At 39.8% G+C, this 13,065-nt stretch overlaps 1 protein-coding gene across 1 annotated transcript in view; it reads right to left on the reverse strand.

The window, feature by feature from the left end:
* SYBU (syntabulin) overlaps positions 1–12,786 on the reverse strand; it is a 104,998-nt gene extending 92,212 nt beyond the window's left edge. Inside the window, exon 1 of the mRNA XM_081111311.1 lies at positions 12,707–12,786. The gene's annotated coding sequence lies outside the window, so the exon portion shown is untranslated. The remainder of the gene's footprint in view (positions 1–12,706) is intronic.
* Between the last annotated feature and the right edge of the window lie 279 nt (positions 12,787–13,065).

Genomic DNA, 13,065 nt, shown 5'->3' on the forward strand with positions numbered 1-13,065 from the left:
GAGTGAATATAGCATTCAAAAAATTTCAAACTATGTGTTTCCATATGTTTTGTACTTTGTGTTTCAGAAATATTTTCTGAAATATGAAAATAAAATAATCTCTAATTAAATATGGAAGGGTTCATGTCACTTATTTACTTATATAAATTGGATTCATGTTTCTTAGAAGAATGTACAGCCTGTTTAGGCCTATGCATTCATTAATATGTGTCAAAGATGCTGTGGGTACTTTAAATAAACTTTTAATTGTAAAAACAAGAGCATGTTTCTTCCCGCCTTTTGAATTAAAGGAGGTATTAGTGTAAACCGTTTTCAGAAAACTCATTTATGAAGTCTACATGAACTAATAAACTGGGCGCTAAAATGTGCCATGTAATCTAAGAATAGGAATGAAAACCATTTTCCTTAATATTAGATTATATGTTTTCCCTGATCCACCTGCATACTTTCAGTATAAAACAAAAAGTTACATAAAAACAAGGAACCAAAAATGAATTTGAGAAGTAACTTCTTCCCACACCTCACTTCTGCATATATCTGAGGCAGATGCATAGTTGTTATCTCAGGAAAACACTTACTGACATTAGTAAACTACTCACATAGTTATTATTATTAGAAGAAACGTATCAAATTGTAGTAATTTTAAGGGTGCTGTGAATTTATTTATTTTATATGTTAAATATGTTTGTATTGGTTTTTAGAGAGAGGAAGTAAGAGGGATAGAGAGAAACATCGATGAGAGAGAAATATGATCGACTGGCTGACTCCTGCACACCACCTACTGAGAATCGAGCCCACAGCTCTGGCATGTGCCCTGACCAGGAATCGAATCTCTTGGCTCCTGGGTCGATACTCAACCACAGAGCCACACCGGCCAGGCAGGCTGTTGTGCATTTAATAAACTGTAGTTGAGCAAGTAATCTGGGGTCTCAATATCAATAGCATATTGATTAACTAACTCCAATTTTACAATAAAGCACATACTAGTATTTCATACACAAAATACAGGATGGGGCAAAAGTAGGTTTATAGTTGTTCATATGGAAACTAATACAATAATTAATAAATAATAATACAAGAATAACCTCTGTGTTTCACACCTGTATAAATCAGCAAGAATCCAACTGAAATAGAAAAAGCATTAAGTAATTTCGGTATTGAGATTTATAGTTTGATGTCAGGAATTGTAAGATTAAAAATTACTTAGCCTTGGCCAGTGTCTCAGTTGGTTGGCGTGTCCTCCTATACACCAAAAGGTTGGGGGTTTGATTCCCCATCAGGGCATATACATAGTTTTCTGGTTCAATCTCCAATTGGGACATGTATGGGAGGTAACCGGATGATGTTTCACATATCCATGTTTTTTTGTTTTCTCTGTCTCCCTCTCCTTTCCTATCTCTCTTAAAAATCAATGAAAATATATCCTCAGATGAGGATTAAAATGTCTTTTAAAATGTTTTCTTAATAAATTGAGCTGTGGACATGGCACCCAAGAAGAAATGGGATTTGTTTCTGGGTAATTAAGAGGGTGTCAGTTTGGCATTCAATGGATTGCTTTGGCAGTAACCAGTTGTTGTCAACAATTAAATTGGCTAAGATCTCAGAGTGCCCTTCTCCCTCTTGCTGTTAAGGAAGATAAAAAGGGGGGAAAAAGCTAGAAATAATGTCTTCAGTTGGATAGAGGCAAGTGGTATACAGATGAGTTAAGATGTGAGTTGTAAGCCTTTTAAAGAACTGTGTCAATAAATGACAATGGTTGTTCAAAAAACTAAAATAATTTACAACAGTTTAAAAACAATATATACAGGCCTGGCTGGCGTGGCTCAGTGGTTGAGTGTTGACCTATGAGCCAGGAGGTCAAGGTTCGATTCCCAGTCAGGGCACATGCCTGGGTTAGGGGTTTGATCCCAATGTGGGGTGTGCAGGAAGCAGCCAATTGGTGATTCTCTCTCATCATTGATGTTTCTATCTCTCTCCCTCTCCCTTCCCCTCTGAAATCAACCATATATATATATATATAAATAAAATAACATATACAAATTGATCCTTGGAAACTTTTCAGTTAAAAAATTTACAAGCCAAATACTTGTAAATATTTTCTGCAGCCTATTTGCTGCCAATACCAAAATAAGGATGCGTTTTAATAATTTCATTTTCCTTATTTCAACATTTAGGCAAATTAATAAACCTTGCATTTTCTGCATGATTTTTTTAAGTTACTTTGAATTCCTTTAATTATTTTGAAGTGAATTAGAAAGAAATACATATCATATTCCAGGCAAAGCTTTGAATTCATTTAGTTTAAACAACAACAGAGAAATCAACATACTATATGGGACACAGTTTTTCCATATCCATTGCTTAAGGCTAATCTGGGATGTTTTAATGTTACAATAAATAAACTGAAGAAGGAAGGAAAGAACTAACTTAGATTAAGTATCAGTTGTGCACCTGGCCAGATATTTAACATGATTATTCCATTAACCCTTTAGTAATTCCTTCAATAAAGTAGTAAATCTAGCCATTTGTTGGAGATGTGGAAACTTGCTCGGGTGTTCCCCAAACTGCAGGCTGAGATGGGTCTCAGGGACTGGAGAAATGTAATAAGCTGCTGAATAATTCAAACACTATTTTTATATTTAGTTAGAGATTTTTAATTTTAATTTTACTTTTCCTTACCTGACTCCCAAATACATCAGCATTTAGATAAAGCATCCTGTTTTACACTCTCAAAACTAAATACATTTGCAGCTCTGTGCATTTTATTTTATTCATCATGCCTTGTAATTCCAGATCATTGGATCAACCTTGATATCTCCCTACTTCCCTCAAAAGTGGATAAATCACTAGTATCTACATTGCTGCCTGGAGTGGAGAGGACAGCAGTTTCAAAGGACTTTTTAAAATTATACAGGAAGATGATTCTTCTAAGGCAATGGTTCTCAACCTTGACTAAATCTTAGAATTACCTAGGAAACGAAAAAATATTGTTGCCTAGGGCCCACCATGTGATTCTAATATACAGCTAAGGTCAGAAAACATTGTTCTTAGTTTCCATCCACACCAGTGGCATTATTCTTTTTGCAATTGTTTTGCAAAAACAGACCACGTGATGTCAAATAAGATGAACTTAGGGGCACTGGGTCAGTGTGAGGAATTAGGGACAGCACAAAAATGACAGCTTTCAATGTTATTAGAATGAGATAACTGGGACATAACAATAATCACCATCACCTTGGGGTAGATGCCTGAATGTCTATACAAACAGTATAAGACTTACTGGAGAGAGGCAGTCTTAAAGCAGCAGGCAACACACCTTTTCTGCCTTGCTGAGGTGGGAGTTAAATTGGCAGCTACTTAATGACAACTGGAATTGGAGTCTATAAGAAAACAGCTATATTTAAATCCAGTTTCACCTACAAGAGTCTTCATCGAGTTGTTGCTAGACTATTAAATTCATGGCAGCTATCTCTGGAAATCTACATACTGGATAGTTTAGCAATAAATAGTACAGCACTTATACTTAACAGCAGGTATGAGTCTTTAATCCGAATCTGTGACAGCTCCCAACCAGGAGAGCATGTGTGTAAACTCTCATAGACTACAGAAGCATTCAATTTGTACAATTGCAGTACAACTAACATCAAATTACTATTAATTACAATGCTTCTAGATCAAAGAGAAGTCTTTTTGTTACATGATAAAACAAAACCTATGGTCTAGAATAAATCTGGATAGAAACTCATTTAATTCACTCAACTGCTACCTAGCTAGCAGGTGTAGGAATGTCTACATGCCACTGCAGTTAACAGTGACCTCCTGTCAACCACATCAGAAATACTCAGTGAAGAACACAGGAAACAGTTCTGTATGGTCTGATAAAAGACAAGCTGCAGCCTACCAAAGTGAAAAATTAGGGTTACTTTTTACAACACATGATTTATATATATATTTTTTGCAGGTATCATAAATCAGATGGAGCAAATTCTTTGCTGTTTCAACGCTCATTTGGAAATGTAAATTTTCTTCAGATCCTTTCCAATTTCCCAAATTAGGCTCTCTGGAAAAGCCAGCAATGTTTTCCAAATGTGGTTTCATTCACCCCTATTTTCTTAATATTTTTATGACAAATCCTTGACAAAAATATATCCCTGCCCCCCAAGCAAAACAAATATTCCTCCCTCATCACCACAAGCAAACTTACCTATTGGCAAGGAGAAGTGATCAGAAAGCACTGGGTAGGGACATATAAAGAGCTGTAGGAGGCTTCAGCTCTGGAGCCCGGGTTGGAGTCTTATTTAAATGAACCCGAGGCAGAGGGCTGGAATCTGCACTGGTGGGTAGAGCTTCCTGGTGCCTCCCTTTGTTCTAAGTAGAATGCTAATGCTAATACCGCAGTTTGAATGCCTGCTTGCTCAGGGAACACTGATGCAGTCTGACAAAGCTTCCAGCTTAAATATCCAAAAGGGGAAAAAATAAGTCCCAGAGATGGAACTTGCCTGTGAACTAGTAAAAGAAGCCACTCAATGAATGTGCAAATCTGAACAGTTGGAAATTTGTGGTCATATTAGTTTTATCTCACCTCTTTTGAAAGATGTATTCAAGAGACTGAGAAAATAAATTTTTCATTTCTTGTGAACGAAGAAATTTATGTGTGTCTTTGAATTTTTTTTTTCACTTTTCTCTTCTCCCTCATGTGCCAAATTTTCATTGGCAGGCAAAATTGGGCAGTGTAAAAAGAGGAAGAAATTCCTTAGGTCAGTGAAATATAGGTCAAGGAATAGATTAATGGAATGGAAAATGTTACGAAAAAGTTAAGGTCATAAGAGAAAACAAAACTAATAGTGTAATTTATTCATGATATGTTTTAAAGTATAGAAGACGTTTAATTTCGAATTATTTTAATGCTCTTTTTCATTATACTGGGGGAATATAAAACAAGTCAAAGAGAAAAAGCATGGTCATAGGCCTAAGAAAATCCAAAATAAAGAGTTTTTGGAAACCAAATAGAAATGGACAACTGTTGAATATTATTGCCATTGGTATATCTCAATAAGTCAAGTGTAGGAGCAAAGTGATGAAAATTCCCAAGCTATAGTTCAAATAGGTTAAAAACAAGCATTTGCCAATTCAGCCTCCGTGTTGCATGTCGTTCAAATACACAAACTTGTAATGTGTGCAAATTTTCTTGCTATGCTGGTTATAAAGTTGAACAATACATTCATTTCTAGGTCAATTTTTCTATTCTTACAAGTCATTAACTGAAAGAAGTATCAATCCTTTTCCCTCCTCTGTCTGACCCTGGGATCATTGACCAGGAGAAGTTTCAGCACCATGGACAAAGCACTCAGCCTTACTCTTGGGGCTACAGGAAATGTTCCCCTGATGTTAAAATGTAAGAAATAACTGTATAGCAGCCATCTTCCATTTTAAGATGTTTTAAGGACAAAACGAGTGCTAAAGAATGTTCAGCTGAATTATATCAAGTTTACACTTTCAAACCTCCTCTATCTTATGGAAAAACATCATGGTCCTTTCAAAGACATGCATCCCTGTGATACATGCATTTAAGTGTCATTAGGTTTAATGGCTCCTACTCACTCAGACTCTTATACCATACCTTTTAAAGTTAATTTAATGCACATTAATGGTGTGAAATTGATGAAATTATGAGTAGAGTTTCCCTGGGCACAAGTTAAATCAAGGAAGAAGGAAGAAGACAGGTTAACACTACCTTTCACCCCATGCTGCAAAAGATGTCAGCCCTGCCCTTTGGAAAAGAAAAGCTCACTGTCAGTTGAACCTAAATTGATTTTTATAGGTTTAAACTCAGGTAACTGTCTTTGGTTGGGTTACCAACGGTTTGCAGTTTTCTTCAAGGAATAAGAAGATGTGTGCATTTCTGAGATTAAATTGATATTTTATTCAGTAATTTCAGAGAAATACATAACATGTCACTTCCTTCCTTTTCTGAATTCATCTTACAGATTCAATTCAGGATTTTTTTAAATTAAATCTTTATTGTTCAGATTATTACATTTGTTCCTCTTTTTCCCCCCCATAACTCCCCTCCTCCCAGTTCCCGCCCCACCCTCCGCCCTCACTCCCCACCCACTGTCCTCATCCATAGGTGCACGATTTTTGTCCAGTCTCTTCCCGAATCTCCCACACCCCTTTCCCCCCCAAGAATAGTCAGTCCATTCCCTTTCTATGTCCCTGATTCTATTATAATCACCAGTTCATTCTGTTCATCAGATTATTTATTCACTTGATTCTTAGATTCACTTGTTGATAGATGCATATTTGTTGTTCATAATTTGTATCTTTACCTTTTTCTTCTTCTTCCTCTTCTTAAAGGATACCTTTCAGCATTTCATATAATCCTGGTTTGGTGGTGATGAACTCCTTTAGCTTTTCCTTATCTGTGAAGCTCTTTATCTGACCTTCACTTCTGAATGATAGCTTTGCTGGATAAAGTAATCTTGGTTGTAGGTTCTTGGTATTCATCACTTTGAATATTTCTTGCACTCCCTTCTGGCCTGCAAAGTTTCTGTTGAGAAATCAGCTGACAGTCGTATGGGTATTCCCTTGTAGGTAACTGAGTTTCTTTCTCTTGCTGTTTTTAAGATTCTCTCTTTATCTTTCGCTCTTGGCAGTTTAATTATGATGTGTCTTGGTGTGGTCCTCTTTGGATTCCTTTTGTTTGGGGTTCTCCGCGCTTCTTGGACCTGTAAGTCCATTTCTTTCACCAGGTGGGGGAAGTTTTCTGTCATTATTTCTTCAAATAGGTTTTCAGTATCTTGCTCTCTCTCATCTTCTGGCACCCCTATAATTCTGATGTTGGTACGCTTGAAGCTGTCCCAGAGGCTCCTTACACTATCCTTGCATTTTTGGATTCTTTTTTCATTTTGCTTTTCTGGTTGGGTGTTTTTTGCTTCCTCACATTTCAAATCATTGACTTGATTCTTGCGCTCCTCTGGTCTGCTGTCGGGAGTCTGTATAATATTCGTTATTCCAGTCCGTGTATGCTTAATTTCTAGGTGGTTCCCCAATATAACATCGAGGGTCTCATTAGTTTTCTTGTAGATCTCATTAAGTTTATCGGCGGCTTCTAAACAGTTCTTGAGAGACCTTAAAAGTGTGGTTCTGAACTCTATATCTTCCATTGACAATTTTGTCCTGTTTCTTTGTCTCCGCATTTTGTTATGCTTCCTTGGTGCACCCCCTAGTGGTCTTTGTGCCCAGTCTTATAGTTAAACCTTGATTGTTGTAGCTAATACCAGGGAGGGTTTGACCTCCAGCCCAAGTGGCTAATTCAGGATATTTTTATTTTGTAATCTCTCCCTCACATTATCACCATGTATCACACAAAATAGTGGTGTTTAATCAATTTAAAATGAGTTAAATATTATGATAATACTATTACTATTAATGTGGAAAAAAAATGGAAAAACCCATGGTCTGGTCCCAGAAACACTTGATATACCAAAATTCTGGTTCATAATAGCAGGAGTAGAATAATTTTGAACAATGACTTGCAAAAACATTAAATATGAGAAACATATTCATTTAAATTATGTTTGGAGAAAGAAAAGTACAAGCTCACCACTTGTTGTAGTTCATTTAATATTGATGGGTGACTAAGAGAAAACAGAACTTTGTAGCTACTCTTTGCTTCTCTATCAAGAAAATAATATCCAAACTAAAAAGGTAAGCTCAGGCCAGGTAGGGCTACTAACTTCTTGCAAAACATTTAGTTCACTTGACAGACAAATTATGTTCGGGCTTTATAATCTCACTGTTTACAAATGGGATTCTAATAACACTGTTAATATCTTTGTAGAATCCTGGAGATAAGGAGAGATGATGCCATGAGGTTAGAAATCTAGCAATTAAGCATATAGTTCTGAGTTTCAAAGATTATAAGTCTCTAAAACACTGGTAAAACTGAAGTGAAATATTAGGCAGTATTCTGGCACAAAACAAAACAAAAAAAGATGGTTTCTGAGCACTTAGAAGAGCAATCAGCTCGGGCTCCAAAGAGTAACTTGGGAAAGGCTTAGTTTCTTTTCTTTTTTAACAGATAGGGTTACTACTAGTAAATCTGAGAAATGGTTAGGACAGAAGTCACCAATTTAGAAGCTTACTTAGTCCAGATAATTAACACACATGAGTTAAGCGGCCCAGTATGATTTTAAATGGAATGATAATGGGCACTGTGAACAGAAGAGACTGTGCGCAGCTACCACCACTCAGCTCTAACTTTATTGTTTACTTTCCCAGGGAAGCTGGAAATCTGGGATTTTTATATTTTTAAATAAGTCTTCATTTTATTTTCAACTACATTCAATATTATAAGTTTCAGGTGTACAGCATAGTGATTAGATATTTATATAACCTATGAAGTGATCCCTCTGGTAAGTCTAGTACCCACCTGGCACCATAGAGTTATTACAATACTATTGACTATATTCCCTATGCTGGTGAATCTTTTTGATTAAAAAAATTTTAACTGTGAATTTTTGTTAATGAATACTCCCCTGATTTTAAAAACAAAACAAACCACATTTGTAGACTGAATCTGGCCTGTACGCTGCCAGCTTGGGACCCGTGGAGAAGCATATGGACCTTGGTGAGGCATCTGGCAAAGTTTTACATAATATCATTATTGAGAATTTAATAATGAGCAATAGAGACATTGCAATTAGGTGAGTTCAAATTTAATCGCAATAGAAGAATAACTGGATCTTCCTATTGATGACCTAGATTGCTCTTACACTAGAAATATTTACCTTAACCACAATCCGGCAATTCACGAGACCATATGGAAAAAACCCTGGGGCTTGACTTTGAATTTAATGTTAATATTTTCTCAAATATGTGAATGTACTTATGTATGTCTACTTATATTACATGTCTACTTATATTCAGTCATTTATTTGAAAGTATTTATTAAAAACCTACTATCGTTGCACTGGCTGAAGTGGCCAGTTGGTTGGGCATCGTCCTGTACAACAAAAGGTTGCAAGTTCAATTCATGGTCAGGGCACACGCCCAGGCTGTCGGCTCGATCCCCGATAGGGAGTATGCAGGAGGCAGCCTCATCGATGTTTCACTCGCACATTGATGTTTCTCTCTTTCTTCCTTTCTCTCAATAAAAAGCAATTTTAAAAATGTTTAAAACAACAACCACAAAACCTACTATTGTCAAGTACTATTCTAGGTGTTGGGAATAAAATAGGAACAAAAATATCTGCTCTTATGGAGTTTATAGTTGTCCCAGTTTGGACAGTAAGTTATATGAGCATTCCACGAATGTGTCTCGTTGTGTGCTAACTTCATTCTGGAATTTTCCTACGCATTCAGCATTAAGACATGAAATTACTTTGGGTAAAAAAACACATTACACTGTGGCAAATGGGTGTTGTTAATTAATACATTTGTTCATTCATTCATTTAAATTTTATTTCTAAAATATTTTACACCTGCCAAATGCTAAACCAGATGGGATATGGTGTCAATAGGTACAGCCTGAGATATATGGTCGCATTCTACATACACCGACATGTTGTATATTTTGGTGACTCAGCAGCCCAAACGTCCTATAATATCTTTAATTACCATTTCACAACTTAAATAAATAAAAGAAATAAAAGAATCATGGCCCTGAAGAATGCCTTTGTAAACATACTATTGTTCCCCCCACCCCACCCTTACTGATGAGTGAACATTCTCACTGAAGTTTGATGATCTTAAAAGTTTATTTTGGAACCAGCAAAAGCACAGTGAAAGCATCCTAAGGATTGCTGTTATTGTCCCTCCATACTATATTTCCTCATACAGTTTTAAAAAAATTTACTTTGAGAATGTAAAGTTTTTCTCATCTATGATTTTTTCCCCAAAGGAATTTCTACTCCAAACCAACTGCATATACAGTAGTCGCCCCCTCGTCTGTGGTTTTTGTTCCTCGTGGTCAACCACGGTGGGAAAATATTAAATTTCCCCAACCATGGACATCATCTGCTCCTGACTTCTGACCATTGACATCAAGGCTCAGTGATCCAGGATCACCCACAGCAAATGATCCTCCTTCTGATGTATCCTCAGAAGATCAATAACAGCCTAACACTAAGTCACAATGCTTCCGTCATTCACTTCACTTCATCTCATCACATAGGCATTTCATCATCTCACATCATCCTAAGAAGGGTGAATACAGTACAGTAAGATATGTTGAGAGAGACCACATTCACACACCACTTATTACAGTATCTACATATATAAAAGCCAAGTGACTGGAATGCCGGAAGGACCAGAACAACCGGAACGACCGGTCACTATGTGCACTGCGGCGGCCAACCAGCCTGATTACAGCCCTGGTCGTGACACCCCCCCCCCCCCGCCCTCGCCAACCACCCTCGGCCCTTCCCCTGGCCGGCCCCGCTCCCGGTCATCCCCCCTCCCCCTCCCCTGATTGAGTTCATGGCTTGGCCAAACGGCCAATTAGCCCCCATCAGGGCAGTCTGGCCGGACCCCACCAGTGCACGGATTCATGTACTGGGCCTCTAGTATTACTATAACTGTTCTATTTTATTAACATTTATTATTGTTAATCTCTTACTGTGTCTAATTTATGAATAGAACTTTATCACAGGTATGTATGCATAGGGAAAAACATAGTATATATATATGGTTTGGTACTATGCCTGGGTTTCGGCATCCACTGACGATCTTGGAACCTACCCCCGTGGATAGGGGAAGGGTGCTGTAGCTTAAGCAAACTGAGTTAACGTTCTCTGAGAAAAAGAGACTGAAAAAGCACACATACATACAACTTGGTGATTAAGCCTTGGAGACAACGTGAATAATCATTACTATAGGTGTAAAGACCAAATATAGCTTCTAGCTTCTACAGAGCTAAATATACTTGCTGAGATGCTCCACTCTGATAAAGAATAAAGGCATTTCAGGAATATTTTATAATTTTAAAAGATGAATGACAATTATTTTTTTTCTAGAAGGAGTAATAAGTAACTGATTCTCAAATGGCTAATAGGTTGTGGGGGAACCTTGACTAAAATATGAGAAAAACACAGGACTGGGTGATTTAAACATGTGGAGATCAAGGAGGATTGAATGACATACTTTCAATATATTTTGCATTAAAATAGTGTCATTGTCAAAGAACTTAAGTAACCAAAAGCTGCGTTATGATAATATATTACTGCTCTGACATCCAAAGCAAGTGAAAAACATGATTTCACTTGGACCCATCTCTTAAGGCAGTGGTTCTCAACCTGTGGGTCGCGACCCCTTTGGCGGTCGAACGACCCTTTCCCAGGGGTCGCCTAAGACCATCCTGCATAGCAGATATTTACATTACGATTTATAACAGTAGCAACATTACAGTTATGAAGTAGCAACGAAAATAATTTTATGATTGGGTCACAACATGAGGAACTGTATTTAAAGGGCCAGAAGGTTGAGAACCACTGTCTTAAGGGAACAGGTACTACTATGCTCCCAAATGTACAGGTGGAGAAAACTTGGCACAGTTCCTACCTGGCTAACTTTGCCTCCAAGGCACCCTTTTCGGGAAGAAGAAGGGAACATCCCTAAAATGTGCCTGGTCAAGTATCTGAGCTTGCAGTGGTGCAGCAGAAACTTTGAGATTCTGAACTGTGGGGTCCAAACCTGGCCCTTTTCTGAGCAGGGAGATTTAGATGCCGGAGCTGCTCTTTGCGTCTGCTGCCCAGGGTCTGGGGTCAGGGCAGAGCACCTGCAAGGAACCTAGCAGTGGAGTTCCCTGCTTTCATTGACGTCACTACTTGCTGGATGCAGGAGAACAAGATAAAGACAGGAAAGCAGTTTTCCCCAAGTGACCCCTTCCATTGAAAGCTTTAGGCATCTCTTGCCATGCACCAGTTTAGGCTCAGAGATCTCTTCCTCTCCAAGTCACTCTTATTTTAAATTCAAGCCTATTGATACCACCCAGTATAAAGACGTTTTGAACTCATCAACTGAGCCCTTTAACAACATATTGATGAAAAACGGGTCCTCCCTCCTCACCTCGAATCGTCTGTATGAAAAATCCCGGAAGAAACAGAACCTTGACAAGTGCCCAGGGTCTAGGGGCCCTGGCTGGTGTGGCTCAGTTGGTTGAACCTGGTCCAGTGCACCAAACGGCCGGCTGCCTGTTCCATTCCCAGCGCGGGTGCCCTGCAGGAGGCAACCGATGGCTGTTTCTCTCTCTCTCCCTCTGCCCCTTTCTCTAAATCAATTTAAAAAACATTTAAGTGTCCTCTGGGGGCTTTGGACCAGCCACGTCTTTGAGGAAATCTACAGCGGCTTTCCTTTTGGAGACCACGGATTCACGACTAAACCTTCCTTATCAAAAGGCACCATTTCCAAGGCCCACTCCCCAAGACAAGCAGTAAAGGGAGACCCCAAAAGACTGCTGGGTTCAGCTTATCTGTTGCAAGAAGTCCAGCCCAACCGGCTCAAAAACCAATCAATCAGGGGCACTGTCCCTTGGGTTCCCTCTGCTGACCGTCCCCATTTTCCAGGACTTCCTTCTGCGGGTCCCCTGTGCGCCCCGGACTAACCCCCCTTCACCCCCGCCCCCCACCCGCCCGGGCATGGCGGGTCCATCTCTGCCCTCATTGAACTGCAGGGGATCAGTGGCCGTCAGTGCCGGGGGTCTTACCCTTTCTCTCCCCGAGGAGCCCCATCCCGCCGTCCAGGAGGGGGCATCTCCACGCGCCCGGGGAGCCGGCGGCCGGCGGGGCCTGCAGCGGGTGCGGAGGCGACCTGGCGCCGCCGCGGGGGTGCGCTCGGACTCGGGGAGCCGGGCCGGGCCCGCTCCACCCGCGCCAGCCCCGGCCGGACACGTGGTGCCTTCGCCGCCGCGCGCGCTCGGGTCTGGGCGGCCCCTCGGGCTCCGCAGCCGCCGGGCCGGGCCGGGCCGGGGCGGCGAACCGACGGGCGAAGGGCGGGGACCCCGGGGCCGCCGGTAGGTGGGGCGCGGCGGGGTCCTGCCTCCCGTGCCCGGGACCTGCAGGCTCC

Source organism: Myotis nattereri (genome assembly GCF_964212035.1).
Source record: "Myotis nattereri genome assembly, chromosome: 17".
NCBI classification, from domain to species: domain Eukaryota; kingdom Metazoa; phylum Chordata; class Mammalia; order Chiroptera; family Vespertilionidae; genus Myotis; species Myotis nattereri.